Source organism: Saccostrea echinata, unplaced genomic scaffold (genome assembly GCF_033153115.1).
Source record: "Saccostrea echinata isolate AGI-Se365-2 ecotype Australia unplaced genomic scaffold, CSIRO_AGI_Sech_v1 ptg000029l, whole genome shotgun sequence".
NCBI classification, from domain to species: Eukaryota; Metazoa; Mollusca; class Bivalvia; order Ostreida; family Ostreidae; genus Saccostrea; species Saccostrea echinata.
The window spans coordinates 25,114,894-25,141,016 of record NW_026889778.1 but is presented as its reverse complement, the minus strand read 5'-3'; the positions used below and the strand labels follow the sequence as shown (position 1 = coordinate 25,141,016).

The 26,123-nt window shown below is 33.5% G+C and overlaps 1 long non-coding RNA gene across 1 annotated transcript; it reads left to right on the top strand.

The window, feature by feature from the left end:
- Nucleotides 1-402: 402 nt before the first annotated feature.
- LOC133194659 (uncharacterized) lies at nt 403-16,641 on the top strand. Its single transcript, XR_009722154.1, has 5 exons — nt 403-483; nt 4,862-5,081; nt 7,590-7,689; nt 14,570-14,654; nt 16,399-16,641. It is a non-coding gene; the product is annotated as an uncharacterized LOC133194659 (long non-coding RNA).
- Nucleotides 16,642-26,123: the final 9,482 nt, after the last annotated feature.

Here is a 26,123-nt window from a genome sequence, read left to right as displayed (position 1 = left end):
CGGGTTAGTTAATACATTGTTGAGTCTTTTGATCAGCATGGACATGGTTTACCGTTTCAGGCGTTTGATGGTATGATAATATTTTTACAGTTTCAATTTCTAAACTTTCCAGGAAAGTTTAATTCCTGCATTTTGTACAATGGCTATATATATGCCGTATATTTTCCCATGAATTTTTTTTTTGAAATTATATTTTTAAAATTCTGACAAGATTTCTGAGGAAATTTTTAACTGCCTAGGGTGAGATTTATGACAGTCTGAGACATTTTAAACCAAGTCTCTGAATAAATTAGATTTTGTTGACTTGTTTGCATTTATGCATTTATTTTTATTATAGTGTGTTCGGTATCACATAACATGCGAGAATACCTTCTCCGGTATGTTGGAGAGAAGATTAGCAAGAAAAATCGCGTGAGAAAATGAGAAGTTGACAGAAAAAGATTTTTTTCATTATCGAAAGGGACATGTACAACATCCATAATGGTAAGAAAAGATAATTATTTATAGTCATATTTATTTGTTTCTATAATGTTTCTTTCGATAACTTTTCACTCATATTGAAAAGCCAGCACTTGTGAACCTCTGTACTCAGGACCCTTGAGCAATGAGTAATTTTGTTCATGCCAGCACCTACTACAACATGGGACCTCAGTTTCATTTGAACACCGGTCTCCACATCCTGCAGTGGGATTCGAACCTGTGATGTTAGGATCAACTCCTTTATCTGTGACTCTAAAGCAAACACTTAAACCACTGCGCCATGCAAGCAGCTAGTCATACATGTACATGTATTCCTTATGATGTGAGCTAGCATTATGAAAATTACATGTGCTGTAGATCATAGGTTGCTACATAGTTCTTTGTATGTTGCGCTAAAAAAATATGGTGTTCATCAATGATTCATTTTGGTGTGCATCCTGCGTAAATTATGCACAAATTTTGCTCAGGACGCATTATTTTAGTAAATGTGCATCCCAATGGACGCAATAAATTTATAGAAGAACGTGTATTATTTGGTATAATCTGATTTTAAACTTGACCGATTGCATCATATCCATGTACTACTAAGCGATATGCATGAACAATTTTAACAGGTATATATAAGGTTGCCAACAACAGGTCAGATTTCACAATTGCAGCCAATTAACCAGCAATTATCAGAAAATATTTGAAAGTTAGATAACATAGTTCGATTATCACTGATTATGTCTATACTGTGGAACATTTCTGAAGCGAATATTTTACCTTTGTAAAAGCTATACATGTAACCTGTATCATTTTTTTTGTTTTTTTTTTTCCTTACAAGCTAAGAAGTTTAAAATTTAATCATTTTTATTTCTGACTGTTTTTTCATTTCTTCTTAAAATTTCTTTGCTTCATTCTGCTTCTGTGCATTTTATGACTGATACATTACAATGTGTGAGATCGTATGTACGATCTAAAAATAGAACCGAAGTGCACAGTTGACAATATATTATATTTATGACACAAAATCATGTAGTCTTACTTGGACAATTGATAGTAAAATTATAAAACTACTCACAGCAACAATAAAGCATTTGCTCTTTCGTGAAATAACTTTTTATATTTCACCAGAATTTCCTCTGTAATCAGTCAGGGGTGAGACTGAAATCCGTCATTTTTGAAAAATGATGGATAATCGTCATATTTACTAAGTACGTATTTTCGTCATTTTTGTCAATATGACTTACTATCGTCATATTTTCTTTTTCAACTTAATTCTTCTATCCTGGTTACATAAAAGCGAAATTTGAATTCACCGCTGAAAGAAGAGTGTTTACACAAGTTTCATTTCATCCGGGTCACTAATTACTGCCGACCACGTGCGTTAGAACATCAACATGGAAGGTGAAAGTTATTATTTAGCGGTAAAATGTCGAATTTTGGTAGAACTAATTCGCCATTTTTACATGGCTTTTAGCCCTATAAAAACATATAGTACACCGTCTGGAAGAATACGTACTTGTAGAGAAAAGTCTCGACAAAAAGTTAAAGCCATAAAAAAGTAGTGCGCCCCGTAAAACAAGCGAGATATTTCAGTGCGACCAGACCCTCCATTTTGAAAAAAGACGGAATATCGTCATTTTCGTCTTCTTTCCTATTTAATGCAAATAAATTGACAAATAACTCTTCCACTCTTATTTTTGCTTGGGAAATTTATACTGTCAACATAACCAGTATTGTAGTCAACTGTATTAGAGAAATGAAGTTCGTTTACGATGTTTTTTGTCCTTTTTTCGGTTGGTGGATCTAACATTTTTCAAAGAGAGGTAACTCGGTATTCTATAAACACTCTAAATTTTTATGACTTTTTTCGTCATTTTCTTAAATATGACGAGTTTAAGTCATAATAAAAATTTTATTTTATGGCTTAAAATCGTCATTTTAAAAATGACGGATTTCAGTCTCACCCCTGACTGGTAATATCTAATATATGACCCTTGGATTTGGATGCTCTGATTTTGTCATGGGACTCATTGTTGTCATTAAGGGGGGTCCTTTGGACCCATGATAACCATTTTCAAAATGAATCACTGGTTCATAGGTCTGGGACTAAAAGTTTATGAGGACATAATATCTTAATATCACCCACCCATTATCATCTGATCAGCATGATCAGTACTATTAAGCAGGAAAACAAATATTTGAAGAGACATACTGTAAAAATAATTTTGTAAGATCTTGGAAAACATGTAATTTTGGAAGTAGATTGACATATAAGTATATAATTTTTTTTGTGGATAACAGTTGATTAGGATAGGTGGTCACTGGTGTGATTTTGACCCATTATCTGATTATTTTTCATACTTAAGTTTTGTTCGAGTATATGTCAGTGTTTGTTATGCTACAACGTTTTCTGGGTAATTTTCTCTATGGAATACCTTTTTACAAGATTTCTTCTTTTTTTTTGGAATTATTTATTGAATTTGCAAAATACATGTGTTCGACTTACAAGATATATGTGTTGGGTTATTTCTAGTTAGAACAATCTAACTTTGTCTCAGAACAAGCCCTCGATCACCACATATACTAGTATCAGATGCATTAGAATTATTGGGACATTAGAAAATGTCCCATATACTAGCAATGTAGCATATTGGAAAGGATCTGCTCAGAAATGATTTTGAAGAATACCAGAAAAATTGCACTGAAAATAACTATCAAATTAATCATAACAAACCTTTTTGAGATTTTATATGCCTTTTAACCTAAAAAAATAATCCATAGAAATAAGAAAATTCAACTCATTTTCTCAACCATTTTTCCTCGCTTCAAAGGACAAGGTATGGTAACGGCTGAATTTGGCCCCTTATTTGATGTAAAAATCAGAACATAGTTAAGAACTAAAAATGATGCTTGTTTTAAAACCAGCACTAATTTTGATTCAAAGCTTACACGGAGACCAGAAGAGGGTGCAGAAGTAGGACAATTTCCTGAATTTTCTCAATTCTATTGGAATATCCTCAAATTTGAGATACTTTTCACTTCGGGAAACATAGAGCACAAGCTTGCCTATCTGAGATTTTTATACATAAGATGCATCTGATACTAGTATATGAAATATATAAATTTGGTAGATAGGCAAGCTTGTGCTCTATGTTTTCTGAAACAAAATGGGCTGTAAAATCGATGAAAATTTGCATAAAATGAGAAAATTCGGAAATTGACATATTTTCTGATCTTCCTGTGACCTGTATGTATCACATAACTTAGAACCAATACTCATTTTCTGGCAGGGGTGACAACAGGTTTCTATTGATAAACTGTTGTATCATTCTAAACAACACCCCAAACCAGGGGCCAAAAAGGGGTCTTAGCCTATCTTGTCCTTTACATGCCATGTTGAATTCGGAACTCTCTGGATTGTTCATAGAAAATGCAGTCAGTTCGAGTTATCGAACTTGCTTATTTTGATAAATTGCCAATACACGGAACGAATTCTATCTTTAAACCAGGTCCATAGGACAATATCATTTTAATGATTAGAACATTCTAATCTAGGTTATTGAGATCACAGCAACAATATATAAACAAAATTAAAATTGAAATTATAATTCGCATCATCTCTTTTAAAAAAGAAAATATAAATTCATATTATTTTGTAAAACCAAAAAATATTGGTTTAAATATACTGACAATAAAAAAAAGGAGACAATAATTCTCAAATTATGAATAACTTTAAAACATTGAGTGCACCTACAAGCACAGATCCCATGATTTGTAATATAATGCACACACAGGCATGTAAACTGAAGTAAATCAAACATACAGATTTTCACTGATTAGCTAATATACATGTAGAACTAGTTTCAACTAAATACTCGTACAAATACAAAAGAAAAAAATAATTATTTTCCAAGCAAATAAAATGAAGAAATTAAAAGTTTTTGATTTTATTTTGATTTAAAAATTATCAAAGAATATTTAAGTCGAACTTCATGAAAAAGAAAAGCTGGAATCAAAATATTTGTATCAATTTAAATGTCATGCTTGATAAATTTTGGAAATACTGACAGATACACCCTTGCATAACACATATACATGACTAAAATTGTAAATTTTTAGAGACTTTGGATATGCATGGTGTCAAACTTTGTCTCATTTTAATATAAAATGAAAAAATTATAACCGATTAAAGATATTGTGATCTGTATTGTAGCATAAATATTGTGATACCTAATATAGTATATTAGATATAGAATAGTAGACGAAAGTGTATTATCCCAGCCCTTTATATTTGCAGTGCAGTATAAAACAGTTCAATTATATAATAATGAAGTCAAGAGAATATGGACATGATTATATGTAAATTAATAGATTTTTGTTTTCATTTTTGCAGGTGTGTCTGATGGAATTTGTCATTTCATTAATAAATAATGCTGATAAAGATGCAAACTTAGCAATTGTGCCTAAAAAGTGACAGCTTTGACAAGGAAATATATCCATATATAACAGTTACTGGTACTGTCTGAATGCAGTGAAAGGATCCAGATGAACAGATGAAGAGATTAAGTACAATGTACATCAATTACTTGGATGAAGAGAATCTGCAACATGGGGTAAGGTATATTTGCTGCTTTATTAGTTATAAACTGTAAATAAATTGTTAGCAGAAAATAGACACAAAAGCTTTAATTAAAGCAAATCAGGGGTAAATACTAACTTTTAAAGCATGCAGATACTCAGTGATAGACTGATAGTTTGATAGTATCATAAAAACCAAAAGAACTTCAGTGACTTTGAATTCCTGATAGCCCTAGCTGTTAATGAACTAGTTGCCCATTACAGCCTTTGGCTGCTTATGGAGTCATGACGTGATTGTTGGGGGAGGAGGAAATGAATTCCCAGTGGAGATGGGTATGAAGGTTAAAAATAGGGCCACAAAGAACCAGGTTATGGTGAGGCAGACTTGCCTTCTTACATTTTATTGTAATTATTTAACCCTTCACTCTTTATGAGTGAAATAATTCTCGAATGGGACATAAAACAACACTCAATCAATCGGTCACACTTCACTCGCTGTTCACAGCACTTGTTGCTCTGTACTGGGCACTACTGGCTCACTTAAGCAGGTTAAGTTCAGTTTGGTGTTTACTAGTCATTCCAATGATAAATAAGTCTGAAGAACATTTTTTGTGAGTCGACTGCACAGCAGTGCAACACCTAGGGATCAATTTACCTGGCATCTGTCTGTCTGTCCATCTGTCACACCTTATATCTCAAGAATTGTAAGAGGTTTAATTGTTTTTGATATTTGGTTAATATTTTGCGTGGCACTCTGACTTTTTTTAAAAACCATGGTTGCCAATCTTGTGACCCTTGAACTTACCTTTGACCTACTTATAAAAAAGTTTAAAGTGCCAATATTCAGCATATTTTTGATAATTTAAAAGAGGTAAGTCTATGCTATTAATAGCATGTGCACAATTAATCATAAATTATAATGAAAAATACAAGCATTATAGTTCACTTGACTTTGACCTTTGTTTTACTTTTCAAAAAATATTTTGAATGGTTAATTTAACTTAAATGTTTTGATTTTCTAGAAGTAGTGTTTTGGTAATTAGCATTGATGAGCTGATGACACTCTACTTTGAAACTTTTTGATATCCAGTTATCACACACAAACTAAAACTTAAATCCTTTGAAAACAAATCGGGATCAGTATACCACAATGGGTGGTAATGTAGACTGACAATTGCAGCAAAGACAGCCTGAAATCTCTTTAGAAAAAAACTGTTGAAAAGATTATTGACCATTATATGGTGACGTCTCTATTTAGTGAAAAATTCTTAAACAGGATATAAAACGACATACAATTAAACAATCCAACTACTGAGTGAGCTTTCTAGCTTGTGAACTACCAATTACAGGTAAACTTTGGTATCTCGACATCGCATATGTCGACAACCTGGGATATGTCGACATCCTTCCGCGGTCCCGGCAGTATTTACTATATAAATGATTTGCAAAAACTCTGATATGTCAACCTCGTTAATGTCGACAACCCGGGTTATCTCGACGTATATTTACAGTCCCAAGAGCAAATGTCGACATCGGCAATTTTCTGCTCTACTGAACCTAACTGTTTGTCAGATAGGGTCGCTCGTCACGCACGGACGACTCTGGGTATCCCGACGTCGTAAAAGTTTCACACCTTTCACACCCATGTTTTGACTGCACGCTGCCTAATTAATTTTATTGACTGTGTTTGTAGGTGAATCCAAAGCCCCTTCGGCGTCTTTGAGAAGTTAATTGAGCTTGGGTAATATCATTACTAAATCTACACGATTCTGCGTAAATGTACAGAATGTTATTTATATCGAAACATAACATAACTTTTAAATTTGAAAAAGATAACTAAATTACAATGAATAAAAAACACACTGAAAATTTCAAACTAAGGAATTAAAAAAGTGTTTTAATGATATTTGTAGTTAAAATGTATTCAACAGGAAACAATCATATTAACGACACGATTGACCGAATCAGCTGTAATTCGTGCATCTGTAACATCACTACGTTAGTTTAGATACACAAATCTCTTTAAAAAAATTAATTTTAATGTATATTTTTCCAGAATAGAATAAGAAAAAAAATAATCCGCATTTAATTTTTTTTTACCGTATATTGGATGTTGACTTTATACGGTTCGAAGTTTATAGAGTGCATTTCGTATCCTGTTCTGACGAAAAGGCAACTTACACGCGAATGCAGCTCAATGCTGTAACTTTGTGCTGAAATTTTGTGAATTTAGAAAGATTTCGATAAAGATCACGTTTCATAAACAAGATTTTTAAAATAACTTCTTAGATTTTTAATAAAAATAGAGGGAATTCTGAAATATGTTGAGCTACAGTCTATATTAAAGTCATGTACATATGATAAACTTGGCTGTTTTGCTATGCAATGAAATCTTGGACATCAAGTCTCAACTCTGATATCTCGACACCTCGGATATCTCGACATTTTCCGATGGTCCCGTCGATGTCGAGATAACAAAGTTTACCTGTATGTCCAATTGGAAGTAATATTTGAATGTTTTAAAATGTGATTGTACATTGTAGGAAATAATGTTCCTATAGAAAAGTCAAAGAATGTATACATGTGAGATTCTGAAGTAGCCGTACATGATGAGTAGGAATTTGAAGTGAATTATGGGAAAAGGTATGTAATCCATTAGTTTGCTTTAAAGTTAGTGATTTTAAATCTGAACACACTGTGTAAAAGGAATTTTTCTGCCATATTCCTTTATTCACGCTATATTGTAGGGCCCCTATATAGACCACTCACTTAGTCACTGTTCAGTGTAATCTGTTGTCACCTGTCTGTATAGACAGACTGACGTATGCTACATAGCTCTGGGTAGCGACAAAAAATTACTGTGTACTTCTTTCACGGCAGGAGAGAAAGATGCCAATGAAACTTACAACAGTCGCACAGGTCAGTGCAGTATACAAACATACACAAGTACACGTAACTGCAATAAAATAAATAAACAAAGGCAATGCAAGATAACCAGCTGAGCATGTGTCACCATTCCACTCTGATACCTGTGACAATAAAGCAGTCAGGTGTAACAAATGCGAAGAGTATACCCTGGTGCTGATATAGTAGATGATATATAATCGAATATGGTGTATGCCTATTTATGAGATGTGTTCAGCTTTAATTGATTGTTTTTCTCTGACTATATGTACCGTAGGTCATAGTCATTTATGGTATATACAGTGGCGCCATGTTTATCCGAACACTTCACCTTCCAGATGCTATTTTTTGGGAATAGATTTTTTCCATGTCATTCTGTCTCATTAATCCAGAAATTCGTGTTCCACATCCGAACGGTCGATTTCTACTACAAAACGTAATAGTTCATTGAAAAATGACTCGTTTATCCGGACGGTAATTTTTCAAGAAATGACTTTTTCATACTTATCTTCAGGGGTTGAAATTTTCCTGGAAATCCCACTAGTCCAGGGGCTACTGATTAGGAAAAAATTACTAGCCCAAATAAGAAACAGTTCAAAATTAATCAATATTATTTTTAACAAACTTAAGCCAAAGAGGCGTCCGGATAAACAAGGCACCACTGTATATATCTATAATACATGCATATAAATGCACTTGCTATTAACAGTGAGTACAGTAAAATTTTCCCATTAAGTATATTAATTTTTTCTATGTGGTTTACTTTATGCCCAATTATCAGCAGTTTCCATAATTGCCATATTTAAGTATAAGAACTAGGTTGCTATAGCAGACAAAAGGTAAATATAAAAAATCTAAAGTGCAAGGTACTTTATCACTGATTGAATGTTAATTAGGGCCTGCATGAAATGTTAAAGCTATATAGGATTCACATTGTCCATCTTTATGTCTTTCAGCCAGCAATTAACACTTCAGTTGTGACACAATAAACAAGTTTTAGTTTATGCAATGTAATACTATACAGGGTATTGATGCATACAGTAAATGAGATCATTAGAATGGTGTATTTATATACTGTATATACTTGATATCAACAATTTTTCTCAGTGGTCTACTTTATGCCCAATTATAAGTGGTCTCCTCAATGGCCATATTTAAGTATAACATATGTATAAGTACAGGTTGCTATAGCAGAGAAAGGTAAATATAAAAATCTAAGTGCAAGGTACTTTATCACTGATTGAATGTTAATTAGGGCCTGCATGAAATGATAAAGCTCTATAGGATTCACATATTGTCCATCTTTATGTCTTTCAGTCCAGCAACACTTCAGTTGTGACACAATAAATAAGTTTTAATTTGATATGCAGTATAAAATAATACAGGGTATTGATGCATATAATGAATAAGATCATTAGAATGGTATATTTATATACTGTATATACTTGATATCAAGGGTTAATTCAATTTACTCAATTTTTCTCACTGGTCTACTTTATGCCTAATTATAAGTGGTCTCCTCAATGGCCATATTTAGGTACATGTATAAGTACAGGTTACCATTGAAGATAAAAGGCATATACAAAACTCTAAAGACCATGATACTTTGATACTGACTGAATGCTGATCTGGACCCTTGAAAAGCACTTAGTCTTATTTATATGACAATGTGTGGTTTGATATAAGTTAACTGAATTACCTAGGTAACCATGGTAACATATTTCTATCTGTTTTTGGATGTTTTTTGCATAAGCAAGGGCTTGGGTCATGCATAAACTTTTCACATTTTTCAACTTCTTCTCAAGAACTACTGGACAAGTTTAAACCAAACTTGTCACAAAGTATCTTTAGAATAAGGATGGCAATGATTAACTGGTTTATTAACTATTAAGAAAGATCATAACCAGTTAAAATTTTCATAACCAGTTTTGTAACCAGTTACAATTTACATACTAACCACTTAGTAGATACAATAGCTGCAACGTTATTGTTGACAACTTACACGAACGATCACGTTAGACGAACGATTCCGCACGATTCACACACGATAAAATCTGTTACACGAACGATCCTTCACACACACGATTCTACACGTTACACGATCTTACACGATTGCTAACGGAAACGCACGATTCTTCACGCAAAATAGTTCAAATTCTTTAGGAATGGATATTTTCAAAAAGAAATAAGGCTTAATACTTATTTTAGATTTCAAATAATGATTGATTTTATTTCATCGACTTTGAAAAATGAAAAAAAAAAATAGAAATGGATATTTCTGGAACTAAATACATGCAAGATTTATGAATTATTTTAGATTACAAAAAATTATTTATGTAATTCTCTGACTTTAGAAAACTGATTTTTTTTTTGTTCTATCAGAAGATGTACATGTAGGTGGACCGTGAGTTTTGATTGAATTGGATTTCATAATATGCAGAAAGGGATAAGTTTGAAAAAAATGGCATGAAAATGAATTAAATTATAAGTTATATCCACATTTCAATTTGTGAATCTCTAAAATCAACAATTATTTTACAAATCATTTATTTGCAGAAATTAAAAAAAATAATCAAAAGTAACCTCCAGAGATAACACTGATAAACGAAACCCCGAGAATCATGTCGTGTAAATGTACATTCACCGACTAAATACTTATGTAAGCATTGAGAATTATTTATTTGTAAAAATGTTTATTTTTGATCTATTGATTTTAAAAATATCTTGACCATAATTAGCAATAAATATAATTAACATCAGAGAAAAAATCAAAAATCTAAGTACGGTTTATCAGAAAAAAAATCATGCTATTTGATGAGAACACAATATTGTACGACTTACTATATTGTTTATTTCCAAGCGATAATTAGTTCATTCTGTTTTCAGTTATGTAAATCGTGCTTCATTTCTTTTTAATTTGGAATAAAAAAAAAAAAAAAAACAGACAAGTGAAATGCTTGTATAACAAAAACATTCCAATAAAAACTTACAAAACAAAATTTACACATTTCTTAATGCACAATCACGCACGATTAAAACCGCAAACGATTGAGTCTGATACACGCACGATCTCGCACTTTACACGAACGATCACGCATGTTACACGAACGATTCTACATGATTCTTTTGTCAACAATAACGTTGCAGCCACTGTAGTAGGGATGGCAATCGAATACAGAATTGCAAATCGGTTAACCGCAAAATGTTCCGACCAATTAACCGGTTAATCGTATCAAACTACACAATGTCATTTTCTTGACTTTTTTCAAGTACCTCTATTCCTATGCACAAGAAGTCTTTAAAAAAGTTGTTAGAGGTCAAAATCATTCTATTTGTCTTTCTTGATCATAAAACTATGCGCATATTTTTTTTCAATAGACAAGAAAAAATTCAGAAAACCATGAACCATGCCTGAGATATCGTGGATAATTTTCATGAGCGGATGTCACACAAGTTCATTCTTCATTATCACCATAATCAAAACTAAGTCTAAATTGTATCACTTAAGGGGAAGAAGGACCTTGAGCTGAAAAAATACTTGTCATTCAATTTTTTTCATATTTTGTATATTTCTAATTTAGTATGTCCCACATATCTTAAAGCAGTTATATCAGTAGGTTTCTGACCTTATTTTAGAGATATTGATTGACAAATACTATGCCCTGCAGTATCTAAGTGGAGTTTTAATTCTTCATGTTTCCGGGCCCAATACTCTGTCCACAATGGGATTTTTTAAGCATATATAAAAAATATGCAAGTGGACATGTATCTCTTAAAATATTTCAGAGTATGAATAGGTTTAAAATTCGAAAAAGCAATTTTATCCTGTCACACCGCATCTGGATAGGGAAAATTACGTACTTTTTGAGACAACTTAAGCAACAAAAAAAACGTAATTTACAAAAAATTCTATCATTCAATATTTTTAAATTTATGTTGAAATGCAAGTCCTTCAAATTATTGGTTAACTGTAAAAATTTTGAATGGTGAAGCTGACCTCAATATTGCACAGGACATCATTACAGAGGACATAAGCATGACAAAAACGTGTCATTTTACATTTCTTGAGTACGGGAAAAACCAACTATGACATCACACGTAAGCTAAATAAGCAAAATAAGATATGCCTACATAAGATTTCTGTCATCAGCCATGCAATCATAATTTTTATGTTCCCCGTTTCTCAAAATATTTCATCACATACTGATTATGACCTGATTTTACATAATAATACCGCCCCTGTATTCACCGAGTATGATCTTGCTGTACTAATAGATCATGTATGACGTCACCGACTTGTTGGACGCGCGGTTTAGGGAAACAGAAGAGTGGATCAATCTTTTTCATAATTTGTTAATGTTTACATGAATGTTAAAACTTTTTACTTTTTTATATAAGATGGCAATTTAAGTTAAAAAAAAAATGTCAAAAAATTATACAAGAACTGATGCTTTACACGTTTTGGACTTATATAAACGGAGATTATGACGTAGATAAAAAGAGTCATGTGACCATGTGTCCTTCATCCCCTTAATTTACAATGTTTGTATTATAATCTAGTGTGATAGATAACTGCAAAAGATACACACACACCAATTCATGGTGCTCAACGGTGATTATTATCATTAAAGAATTAGAGGACAGTCTGGGTAACGACATGATGTTTTAACAGTAATTAACATATCTCAGACTGACCAATTACCCCGCAATTTTAATCTGGAGAGCCATAATGACCTCCCAATCAGCCTAAATAAATAAATGAAAACGCTAAATTAAATGTTTAGGTAGGAATTTCTATTTTGAAAATGAATTTTAGTACATTGCCTTCAGTTTTACATATATTATAATATTTTTACAACTAATCGATTGCAGATTTTCTAATCGATTGCCATCGTTCCAACCGAGTAATCAGTTAACCGGTTAGAAATTGCCATCCCTAGTAGATAGTTTTTGTCAATGAGTATTTGTATTTACTTTTTCAATAATATTTTCATTTTTTGAAATAAAACTTGTAACATGTTTCAAACTGAAATGTGACAATCAAGCAGTTACCATATCTTGCCGAATATAATATGCATTGGTTTAAATATGCACCCCCTTTTTCAGCCTGATAACTTGGGGAAAATTGCAGCTCTGTTGTAAAGATTATTTGCTACAAAATCTTATTTCGTACAGGGCAGAAGTTATTTAAACATTAAGATTTTAACAGACTTGAAATTTCTTTGACAATAACTTAAAGATAAGTCACTTGACATATGTGTTGTAATCAACACACACCCAAAGCTTAAAAAGATGAAGAACGAAGGTTATAAATCGACCTCTCAAATATGAAACAGGGCTCTCAATTGTCTATAATTGGGGCCGTTCAAGGGCCCCACTCCCAATTCAAAAAAAGGTGCCTTTTTTCCCAATAAATGTGTTAATTTTCCCCAATAGTAATTTCTCCCAAAAATTAACGAAAATATAGCTGGATATATACCGGTAATAACTTAACTTGCTATTCATATTCCTCTGTTTTATAAAACAAATTTAGTTGATAACGAAGACCGGAAACCCAATATATATGATTTTAAAGTACGTATAATGGTTATTCCAAAATTTCCTAAAAGGTCTTTATTTTCCCAATCTTCCCAAAAAGCAGTGTGAAAATGAAAACAATTATATGTACAGCAAATAAGAAGTGCCCTATCTTGTCAAAAATGTGATTGGAATAGATAGACCATTTCTTTATCCAGGTGAATATCATTACCGCTACATTTTCAAAATGGTAATTATTTACCGCTACATACTCATTACTGCTGCAAAAAATGTACACATTACCACTACATTTAAAAGTTTACATTACGAATACATTGCCTCTTTCATTAGCCAATGGATTATGCATGTACAGATTGATACAAAGTACATGTACAACATTTCCAAGCATAAGACCTTTTTCCACTGCTCACCATGGGAGACGAAAGTAGGGCTTAACAGGGTGGCTTTTTCCCACTTTTTTATTAGTCCCCTACCGGTGAAACCAGAGGGAATTATAGGTTTCCTCTGAGTCTGTCCATCTGTCTGTCTGTCCCTCTTTCAGTCTGTCCCATTTGTTTTCCGCACTTTTTTCTAAACCCTTGCAGATATTGAGCTGAGTTTTGGTATGTAAGTGTATCTTGATGAGTTACAGTTCAAGTTTGCATTTTGTTATGCTTCTGAATCAATGATTTTTAATGGAATTGTGGCAATTCAATTTTTAGTGGGAACCAGATTACACTTGCCAGTAGGGGACTAGTATTGCTAATGCAATACTCTCAAAATGCTTGTTTAATCTTAATTATAGTAGGTATTTAAGTATTCAAGTACAATACTGTACATATAAATGCTTGTTCAAAATAAAGTTTTTCTCGTAATTTCAGCCCAATGCAACAGAAACTAAAAATTCAAGAACCTATTGGTAATTAATCTGATGTTTTTTAAGTAGATTGATCGAAAGTACATGCAATATAATTTATACTATATAAAGGTGCAGTGTTTAATTGATTTGTTACAAAAAAGAGCTGCAATGACCATATCACCAATGCTTATGTAGTGGTAAATATTTTTAATATTTAATAAGTTCCACATTTTTTTTTCACAGTGAAATGGTAAAAAAGAAACTGCTAGCGCTACTGTGCAGACTACCATCAATCAACATGATCAACAAAATCAAGTAATCCTTCTGAGTAAGTGACCTGTAGTATTATCTGTTTTCACCTAGGCCAATATGAGAAGGATGAAAGTTATTATACTCAATACACAAGTTTGGAGATTGTAGCTCTTCAACAAGAGAAACACAAAAAGAAGCCATATCCGCATGAAAGTGGCAGAGATTGTTGATAAAGTATACACAATCATGATTAAATAAATGTCAAAATGATGGCTTAATTAGGGCCTTTTAAAATGTAATTAATATTAAAGAAAGATTATACGTGCATATTATGTCAAGAAATGATGATTTTGGTGATCATATTGAGCTATACTTTAGTAATACAGGTTTTTGGATGCTTGAGTCTCTGATTGACAATATATATGTAGTTTTTGGAGACCAGGTCTTCCAATAATCTGTCAGAATTCCCATGGGTACTAATTGCAACCTGTTGTTAGGCTAGCAGGCTCTTTTTATATTCATAAGAAGCAGAATTTATTCAAAATCTTACACATGAGAAGAAGAAAACACTTACTGTGGTCTTGAACTCGACAGTGAGATATATCGATGATATATTATCAATTAACAATAGTTATTTCCATTCATATGTCAACTATATATATTATACCCCAGTGAGCTTGAAATAAAAGATACCACAGAGTCTGACACATCTGTTTCATGTTTGGATATTATTTATTTCCATCCCTAATTAAAATTTTATAAATTGATTATGTACATGTAATATTAAATGCATGTTTCTTGGAAAGTAATGTTTTAAGTGTTTCCTTACTACTATTAAGGATTTTCATGGTATATCAGATTCTTGTTTATTATCCTTTTCTAAGTGTTACTTTTCTCTAAGCAGTAAACAGGCAGTTGTATCACCAATGATAGGTGGAGACACATATCAAGTTACCTACAGTTACAGCCAAGGTTTAATGAAGAATCATCTGGAGTCTGGCAGTGAGAGTGACAGTCGGCAGTGGATACTCACTCCTCTAAGGCACCTGATCCCACCTCGGATGTTTTTGAGGTAGAGGTTGCACTGCTGAAATCATAATTTGAATGGACTCTTTCACGGAGGTAGGAAACGTCTGTTGGATGGGGGCAGTGTACTATTGAATGCAATGCATGATCGATCATTGTGGAATTTATAAGGACTGATAAGAAAGAAATCCTAGAGAAATATCTTGCTAAACATGTGCTGAACCAGCCTAATAAATTTTTGAGAGGAGCTAATCCTGTATGTTGCATTTTTTACGATACTTTTTACTAAGTGGACTTTTCTTATTAAATTCTAAATGAAAATCGTTACTTTTGAAAGTTGATAAAATACTCTAAACTTTCCTTACTTGACAAATCTACTATTTGGAGTTCAACTCTTGGCAATACATTGTAGTTTCGGCATAATGATTGTTTGAATCATTCCATTGTCACCACTGTAATGTTATGCCCCAGAAATCTTGTGAGATTTAGAGCTTCCTCGACTCCCATGCTAATTAAAGAGCGGTTGTAAGTTAGATAATTGCGAGATACTCGCAATACTACATACGTATTGCAAAATACTGGTACTTTTAATTCAATTCACATGTGCTCACCTTTAAAATGCATTCACAATTCTTTATAAAGTTGGTGACATTATGTATGAAAATATAAAGTCTAGTTACATGTTTAAAGTATGCTTGTGGTACATGTATGCATTTTTTTTTCTTGAACAGTAAAGGAAGGGATGAGAGAGTTCATTGAGTGCCATAAACTTTCATTTGTATGTTATTTTTTAGAGATGGAGTAGTACACAAGCACAATTTTTTAAAGAAAGAAAAGTCAATGGAATGAAAGCCAAAGAAAAGGTGAAGTGAATTGTCACTCATTATATTTTAAATTTAATGTGGACATGGTCATTATTTTAGTTATGTCATAACCTTCTTATCAATTTTAAGCAGTGCAGACAGATGCATTTCTTATTGCTTTGAATAGAATAAATTATCAAAAAAGTTTGTATATGTTTTTTGATATAGAATTTATATTAAAAAAAAAATTATCAATTACTGCTGTTTTGAATTTCAGTACACTAGAAATTTTTCTGCCCTGCCATGAATATGGCTGGGGCATATAGAGTTTGTCATGTCCGTCTTCCGTCCTTTCAACCTTCTGTCTGTCCTTCCATTCCGCTTTGCTTTTAGCTCAGTTCAAAACTAAGTTTCAAAGAAACTATTCAAGATATTTTTATCAATCTTAATATGCTGATACATATTGATAAGAGGTATTCAATTTCATCAACGTACCTTGACCTTTCCTTTAACTTTGACCTCACTTTTCTTAAATTAGTGTTTAGCTCAGTTTTAAAGAAACCATTCAAGATAGTGTAATCAAACTTCATATGCTGATACATACTGAATCAACATTTTTTAACCTTGACCTTTCCTTTGACCTTGACCGTACTTATCTTAGATAAGTGTTTAGCTCAGTTTTAAAGAAACCATTCAGGATAGCGTAATCAAACTTCATTTGCTGATACATACTGATGAGAGCTATTCAACTGCATCAACATTTTTTGATCTTGATTTTTCCTTTGACCTTCACCTCACTTTTTCTAAATTAGTGTCAAACTTCATATTCTGATACAGACTGATGTAAGGTATTTGACTGTATCAACATTTTTGACCTTGACATTTCATTTGACCTTGACTTCATTTTTTTTGAAATGGTGATTAGCTCAGTGTTAAATTAACGGTTTCCATTCAAAATATTTTTATCAAACTTATTTTGCTTATGTGTATTAGTGAGAACTATTCAACTGCATCAAAAATGTATGACCTTGAACTTTCCTGTGACCTGGACCTCACTTTTCTTAAATTTGCATTTTGCTTAGTTTTAAAGAAACCATTAAATATAATTTTATGTGAGCTTATGCACTTAACAGAATTTGGTGGGAATTTATCATCTATATCCAACTTTTTCGATTTCAATGTTAAAGAAACTATTTTAAGATATTCTCATCAAATTTCATACACTAAAAATATTTTTATGTTGCATTACTAATATGCCCACATGGTGCAGTGGTTAAAGCTCTAGAGTTGCGGAGTATGGAGTTGATCCTTATGTCGCTGGTTCGAATCCCACTGTGGGACGTGGAGACCTTATAAACCGAGGTCCCATGTCACAGTAGGTGCTGGCATAAAAAGATCCCTCACTGCTTAATGGCCCTTAGTGCCGAGTATAGGTCAAAATTTGCAGCTCTCCACCGGCAAGTGGTGGCGTCTCCATATGAGTGAAAAATTCTCGAGAGGGATGTTAAACAATAAACAAGCAAATAAAAATTAATATACCCTCAGCGGGGCATTCATGTCCTATGGACATATTTCTAGTTTTGCCCTCTTTTACATTTGTCCATGGATATACTTTTTATTTTTGCTCTGTAAACAACAACAAAAACATTATACCATATAATATGCACAAAATTATATGCTAGGAATGTATTGTGAAAGATGCATTTCAGCTGACAAATGTAGCATCTTTAAGCCAGCTTTTTAAAAAATTTTCTGAATGACTTTCAGGTACTTCTTTTATATTTGCAACTCATTTATAGGGATGTATTAGTATGGTAGCCTGTCTGCCAACACCTTGTAGATGAGATTCTAGCACATATTGTGTGAAATGGTTCTCTTAATTGACATGAGAAGGTCACTATTTTTTTTCCAGATAAGAATAACTTGTATGTCTTGTAATAACATTATTTAATATATCCCTTTCATAGCACACATGTTCGTTTCAAAGAGAAGAAAACAATTATAATTTTTCAAGGTCAATAATCTCATGGATGAAATGCAAACTGTACTATTTGAAATAGGTGGTATAGGTATTTCAGAGTCTGTATTACAGCTTGCCAGTTTATTGTTGGAGGGAATATTCTCATCAAATAAACTATGTAAAGATTTGCTTTTTAATGCAAAGTATTTTTATAAGTAATAACTTCATTTCAACTTACAATGAACAGTTAATCAATGCATCTCACTTTGTATCTAATGCATTTTTAGAACACAAATTTGTGGTTTAAAACATCTTGTAATAGTTTAATAATGCTATTTATTTTTTTTAATTGACAAGAAATGAAAATGTAATGATTATTTCAAAATAGTGTTTTATTCCTCTTATGTATATTTATAGATATGTAAAAGATTGTTATTTTTATTGATGTTATTTTTGTGTACAAAATACTAGTTATTTATTACTTTATACAAAACTAATGTTGTGAAGATTGATAATAATAGAAGTCCTTATGCATATATTGAACAGTATACAAATGTCACCAATGTAATACACATTTACAAATAAAATGAAATTTTACATGACTTGCACATATTTGCATTATTTGTTACAGTTATAACAAATCTAATTCATTGTATTTATTGTTTCCAATTTTTATTGTCTATTCAAACATGGAAAAATTATATGTGTAATGATGTTAAAGACACAAGAATATGAATTAAAATAAGACTGTATGAACTACCTTTAGATTTATGAATTCAGTAGACAGTGACTGTGACAAATGTGTATTTAGGATAGAGATCTTAGACATGAGAAGAAAAGGGGTTGTTTTACAAACTTTTTTTTGCATGGGGAAATATTGACATTTTTATACAACAACAAATGAAGTTACTGGAATTGTGAAGTCTACGTATCTTCTGTGAGTAGACATCTTTTGAAACAAAGGTAGCTTGGGGCCAGAAATATTCTAGACCCAGTAGTAATGGTCTTTTGCACAAGGTCATAGTCACTGTATATCAAAGTATTAAATACTTACCAATAATTGTTTGTAACCTCAGAGTATGATCCTAACACAGGTTAATACAGGTCAAGGCCATAGGGTTTAGAAATGTAATAAATATTCAGATAAACACATAATTCTGTTTGTTTATTTGTTTGTTATACATCCTTTAAGAATTTTTCACTAGTATTGAGACACCACAACTTGCTGGTTGAGGGCTGCAAATATAGACCTGTACTTTTGAGCAGTGAGAGGTCTTTTCTTGTCCCAGCATATACTGCAACAAGGGAATTTGGTTTCATTGGAAGAACCGGTTTCCATGTCCTTCAGTGGGATTTGTACCTATGACTTAAGGAACAAGTCCTAACTCCACTACTCTAGAGCAAATGCTCTGACCACTGCGCCAAGCGGGCAATCACATTATTGTTATACTAGATGTAAATCAAGGCAAAGGGATAATTGTGACTTGGGGATGTATAACAACCCTGCATCAAGTTCAATTTTTGACCACTATAAAATAACTTCCAAAGATTATATTATCCTAGGGTTCATTATGCTCAGAGTATATGACATAAATTGGATATATAAAATTCTAAAATACAATTTTTTTTTTTAGAAAAGTACAAGGTTATAGTTTCAAGAGGTCATATCTAGCATGTACAGGTGATTGTGGCTTAGATGATGATTCTATACCATAAGTCATCATGTGACTACGACGTTTTAAATCAATGTGTTTCTTTGGTGGTGGATGAAATATTTTCTTAACAATTACTATCGGTCATTTACTATATTTCCATAAGATTCAGGACATGAAAATTTGTCTACGAATAGACATCACCCTATTAGTTCCTTCTAGTTAAAATAAGGAATCATCATACTGGGTTTTAAAGTGCCTAATATTTTACTTAAGATAAATGCAAATTGACCAATAAATACTGGTATGAGAAGTACATTTATGCATGTGTAGTTTTTTATTTAAATAATTAGAAAAAAGAAAATGGTCTACATAATCACGTATATATATATATTCTGGTCTCCTTTATGCATTATATATACTTGGTCTACTTTAACCCTTCGGGATCCTCATAAAATATATACATGTCTACCTTAAACCTCCAATGTATTTACAAAATATTAAGGAGACCAGTAATGTCGTATATTTTTCAGGAAGCAACATTTAGGGCTGAGGGGGTAAAATTTTCATTATTGAAGCCTATTAGAATAAATTTGGGTGAAAGTGTGAATCAGAATGTCTCAAATAAAAGAAATGAAAAATGTCTACTTAATGCCTCAAAATAAGTGCGGTCTACTTTATGCCAAAGTCCACCTTATATATATATATATATATATATATATATATATATATATATATATATATATATATATATATATAGAAGATATACATTATAACATATGGGGTTTTCCTTCAGGATGAAAATGTCGAAGACGAAGAGGAAGCAGAGGAAGGGATAAAACCAAAGAAAAAGAAGAAAACCAATGACATAGAGGAGGATCTGCAAGGCCTAAAACAAAATGTACGCCTCATTGCTTCGCAGAACAAACCAAGCGAAGCTCTTCTGCTTCTTATTTTAGAAGAATTAGCTGCAAAAGCTAAATCCTTGAATCACGAGGATGCAGTTACGTTTGAGGAACTGGCAAGACAGGCGACAAGAAACCAAGGAAAAATTAATATCATGTCACTGTGTAACCGTATTAGGTGGTAAAGCGTCTGATATTATAACTAAGGCCCTGTCGAAATGCATGAAAGAGAAAGAACAGGAGAACGACGAAACCCAGCAGAATAAAACGAAGCAGGAATGGCAGTCCCCCTTAGCAAATGTATATCAGTATCAACCGAATCCTTTGCCGTTCTTTTACCCAACATACGATTACCTCTACGCCTACAATGGAATGCGCCAGAATAGACCATCCAATGGGCGGAGACAGCAATCTACTATTACCTCACCCAGACAGCTTGGACCGTGTCTGTTCTGTGATGGAATGGGGCACCTGATAAAGGACTGCGCAAAACTGAAAGCTATGAAACAACAGAAATAAAGTGTACAATTCCGTTGAATTAAACATGAGTTGCTTAACAACACTTGGTAAATGAGCGAAACTTATTCAATTTATTTCAGAAAACATGTTAAGTACTTATTTACAAGAAGTTTGGCAGAGCTTACAGTTCGGTAGCAAGTGACTTTTAATATCAGCTATCTGTTTTTGACTTAGTTAGGCCAAATTAAGTATGGTTTTACTTTGCTTGAACTTGTACTGGATTAGTATAGTGTTTATGTGTATTAACTTTTGTTTCAATAAACTACATAAATGATGGAATCCAAATAAAGGAAAATAAAGACTGGCTACCTGATAAACATGTATATCATTATTTGGAAGGTTCCTATGATCAATCCGGAGACACTAATTCTCTAGTGAGTGAATCACGCGGACTGTGACTTGGCCGGGGCCTTGTTTCCTCCGAACTTGTCCTAATGGTTCATGCTGAATTCTGTGTCGTACCTACTTTCAGAATGTAATGGTTGAATTAAGGTCGACTGGACAGCTGCCTGCATGGGAACAGACTATTGAATTTGACGCAGCAGCGATAGTAAGACAGGTACGGCATGATCCCGTATGGATAACTTCTGTGGGAAACATGCCTCAAGACACAGTTTTTCCTTCCGCAGAAGATGTAGCTCGTGTTGGATGCCCCGTTCACTTGAACTCACAACTACCTATACGAGATCTCGAGTAATTTGTAGCTGGTCAGTTACATAATTATCTTGATAATTGGCAGACAATTTTAGAAGCAAATGATACAAATGACAAATTACATATAGAAAATTGGATTCGAAATAAAATCGACGTCAGCGATTTTTTCCAACATTTTAAAGGGAATTTTAAGGGATATGCGTATGATTCAGGTTTCCTAATTAAGCGACATTTTATTAATGCCCATGCGTGTAAAAACTTTATTGATTTTATCAAGAGAGATTAAGAAATGGTTCACTGTGCTTGTTAGAGAAACTCGGAGAATATGAAATGCCGCAGGTTATTATGCCCCTCCTTGTAGAACCTACATGTACAAAACCCCGCCTTTGTCATGACGAACGTTATCTTAATCTGTGGATGAAAGACACACCCCTCAAGCTGGAAACTCTTAAAGATGTTCATCGCGTGGTTGGTTTAAATGCTAACATGATATGTTGTGAGGAAAAATCAGGATATGATCATGTTTCTCTAGCTTACGCATCTCAGACTTTTTTTTGGATTACAGTTTGGAGGATGGTTGTTTACATATACTACCCTTCCCTTTGGGTGGAAGACATCTCCATTTATTTATCAGACAATTGGAATGCAAATCACAACATATCTTAGGCGTTTGAGCATTGATAACATTCAATATATTGACGACCGTCTTGTTATTTCTTTGCCTTCTTATCGTGTTCAAGACAAGGCCAGAGGCCCCATGAACAAGTCTACATCATTCTTCAGATCCTTACAAGACTCGGATATACTCTGGCACTAAAAAAGTGCCAGCTAAACCCGTCAACTAGCGTCAAATATTTGGGGTTTGTTATTGATTCAGCGAGACAAGCATATATCTTGCCAACGGAGAAGAAAGAAAAATTCAAAATTTTAGGAGAAAGTATTCTCCTCTTACAAATAACTGATCTAACCACACTCCAGAGATTTGCAGGGAAATGCATTTTAATGCATGTATGAATGTATATAATGAATGTATACTCGCGAAATAAATAGAGCAATTTCCCTTTGCCAAAAAAAAAAAAAAAAAAAATAGTAAATTTATCTAAATTTCACAAGAACTGCGTGAGGAAATAGAACATTGGAGATTTCTTGACAAGTGGCAGGGTCACGTAAAAGACCAGAGTGTCACTTTAAGTGAAAGCATTAAGACCAGAGTGTCACTATCAACTTCACCTTGCTACAGATGCTTCCTCCTACCGTTATGGCGTATCCCTGTTGTCGGGAGAAAACAAAGGAACCTCGTTTGGTGATTATTGGCGCAAGGATGACACTAGGCCCATCCATCTTAAGGAAGAAGAAGCGGTTTTGAAAGCATTACTGTCTCTCGGAGCGGAAATTCGGGACCATCGTGTGGATCTCCTTACTGACAACCAAGCGGTCAAGTTTGCGTGGCAAAATCAAGGAGGTAAAGACAGGCATTTGAATAAAATTATGAAACAAATTTTTCAACTAGTATTTGGAAAGAATATCGATTTGCAAATGCAGTATATACCATCTGTGATAAATCCGGCTGATCAACCGTCCAGGGATGTTGACATGATGGAAACAACTCTAAGTGGTCCTCCTTCACACAAGGTGGAGAGCATTTTTGGTCCTCATTCCGTTGATCTGATGCCTTCCGAGTCCAATGTGCATCATTCTATTGAGGGTGTTCCCTTAAAAGACTTTTCTAAATACAAAACACCGTCGTCATCGGGAGTAAATGTCTTTGCTCAAGATCTATCTCTGGAACGTAACCCATATGTCTTTCCCCCATTTGCATTGATATTCCCTGTTTTGAAACACTTACATGAGCAAAAGGTTAAGAAATGTAGATTTATTGCACCAATATTTAGCCCTATTCCCGTTTGGCAACGGTTTCTGAACCAAAATTGTGTGAGCTCATTAACTATTGGTGAAAAGGGTGAGCGGGGCATCCTATGCTTCCCGAGTAAGAAAGGATATATTGTGGACAATAATGGATTAAAATGGAAACTAGTGGCATACCGTTTATCATTTGACTAAACACTGAAAAATTTTTCTTTACAGAATGCTGGAGGCATTGATATTATCGACTTGACTTTCATCGATGAAAGGATAAATGAACTGAATCAGAAAATGATGAACTCTACCGCGTATAAGAAATGTACAAGACTGCGTGAGAAATTAGAATTATTTCTTTCTAAACTTCCACATCGACCTAAAATTCGGAACGTGACCCCAACAGATTTGCGTCGTTTCCTTGTGTGGTGCGACGTATCATGTAAAACGCAAGTACATTCATTTGACTGCAAATTCATAGGTAACATCGGAGAACAGCCATGCGCTTGTAGAAAAGGCTTATCATCGAATACTCTTGCAGGCCTGATTACAAATTTGAAAAATATTATAACGTCCGAGGGTAAAAGTGCATCATGGGACGAAGCGACTCAGGAAGGCAATGCGGCATGTTCAATGCTTATAAAACAGCACTTGAAAATTGTGAAAGAAGAGAAAGCAAAGGCCAGAGTTCTACCCAAGCAAGCCAAACCTATGTTTATTCGGAAATTAATTTCTATTGCGGCTTACAGAATCGCCTCGACTCATTTGATTGTCTGTTAACTCTCCGGGAAAAAAATATACCCTGCTTAGACACCAAGCGATGTTCAAGCTACAATTTTTTCCGGGTGATAGAGCCTCCGATATGTCGAATTTTCTGACTCAAGATGTAAAATCTTTATCCGATAATTCGAGATTTATGATAAGGTATACTTTAGGGAAAGCATTAAGGGGAGGTGATGGGAAGACAAACACTTTTGTGATAAAGAGATTTTCAGACAGTCTAACGTGCCCAATTGCTAGTTTAGAAAGCTACCTTTCAGGATCGAGATCTTTAGGAATTGATTTGGAAACTGGTTACCTGTTCCGGACTGTCACAGAAAATGGCATTGTGGTGAATACACCTCTTTCTTACTCATCCATCTATGAAAGGCTTAAAACTTACCTTAGAATTTTGGCTTAGATGAAGGAGAAACTCCGCACAGTCTACGAGCAGGATGTGCAGTGACACTAGCATTATCAGATGCTGATTGTCAACAATTAAAGTCTCATGTCGGATGGTCTGACTCAAAAACAGCAGACTACTATAGCAGGGCAACGAGAATAAGAGATGCTACTGAAACGGCTTCTACTTTAGCGGAAGCGTCCAGGATCCACAAGGCGGAAACTACTTTCAGTGACAACTGTGAGTTTTCACAACTACGACCTATTCTGTGATCCTATATATCGAATCAGATCACTTTTGTGTTCTTCTTTTTAAGAGTGTAGGGAAGAAGAGGTATACGGTTATTGTTTTGTGAACAATAAACAATTTGTTGCAAGGGACTCGACTTGTGTTACTTAATACAATCCCAGTACTAAGCAAGGAGCTGCAGTATTCAGAGTGATTATGCTGAGGATATGTATTTACCCTCAGCGAAATCACGTGATAAGCGCAGCACTAATTATCATTCAAGAAGAGGGGCGAATCTTAAGTATACGAATAATACGAGACGGGTATACATTCTCAATTGCGTTAATTCTAAGGATTTCCCTGCCCTCCCGCCCTATTTGCTAATCAAAACTTTGTGACTGCATCTCCACCAGACTTTTGTTATTTAATACAATCCCAGTACTAAGCAAGGAGCTGCAGTTTTCAGAGTGATTATGCTGTGGATATGTATTATCTTATTATTACATACTGTGCTATCGATTTAAGGTTTGGGAAGTCTGAGGCCATTTTATACCCGGTGCTTTTGGGTCCCTATCACTTTTCTTGGGTATACTTTCATTGGGTAAAGTTTCCTTAAGTTAAATACTCATCAAAAACTTCTTCATGTCACTGTGTTTATATTTGCCCACATTAAGATAAATTTATAATTGTTTAACTATTTTTTAATTCTAATAAATTTATATAGAAAATATTCAATATTTCCTTATTGGGTAAATTTCAGAAATAAGAGACCCACAGAT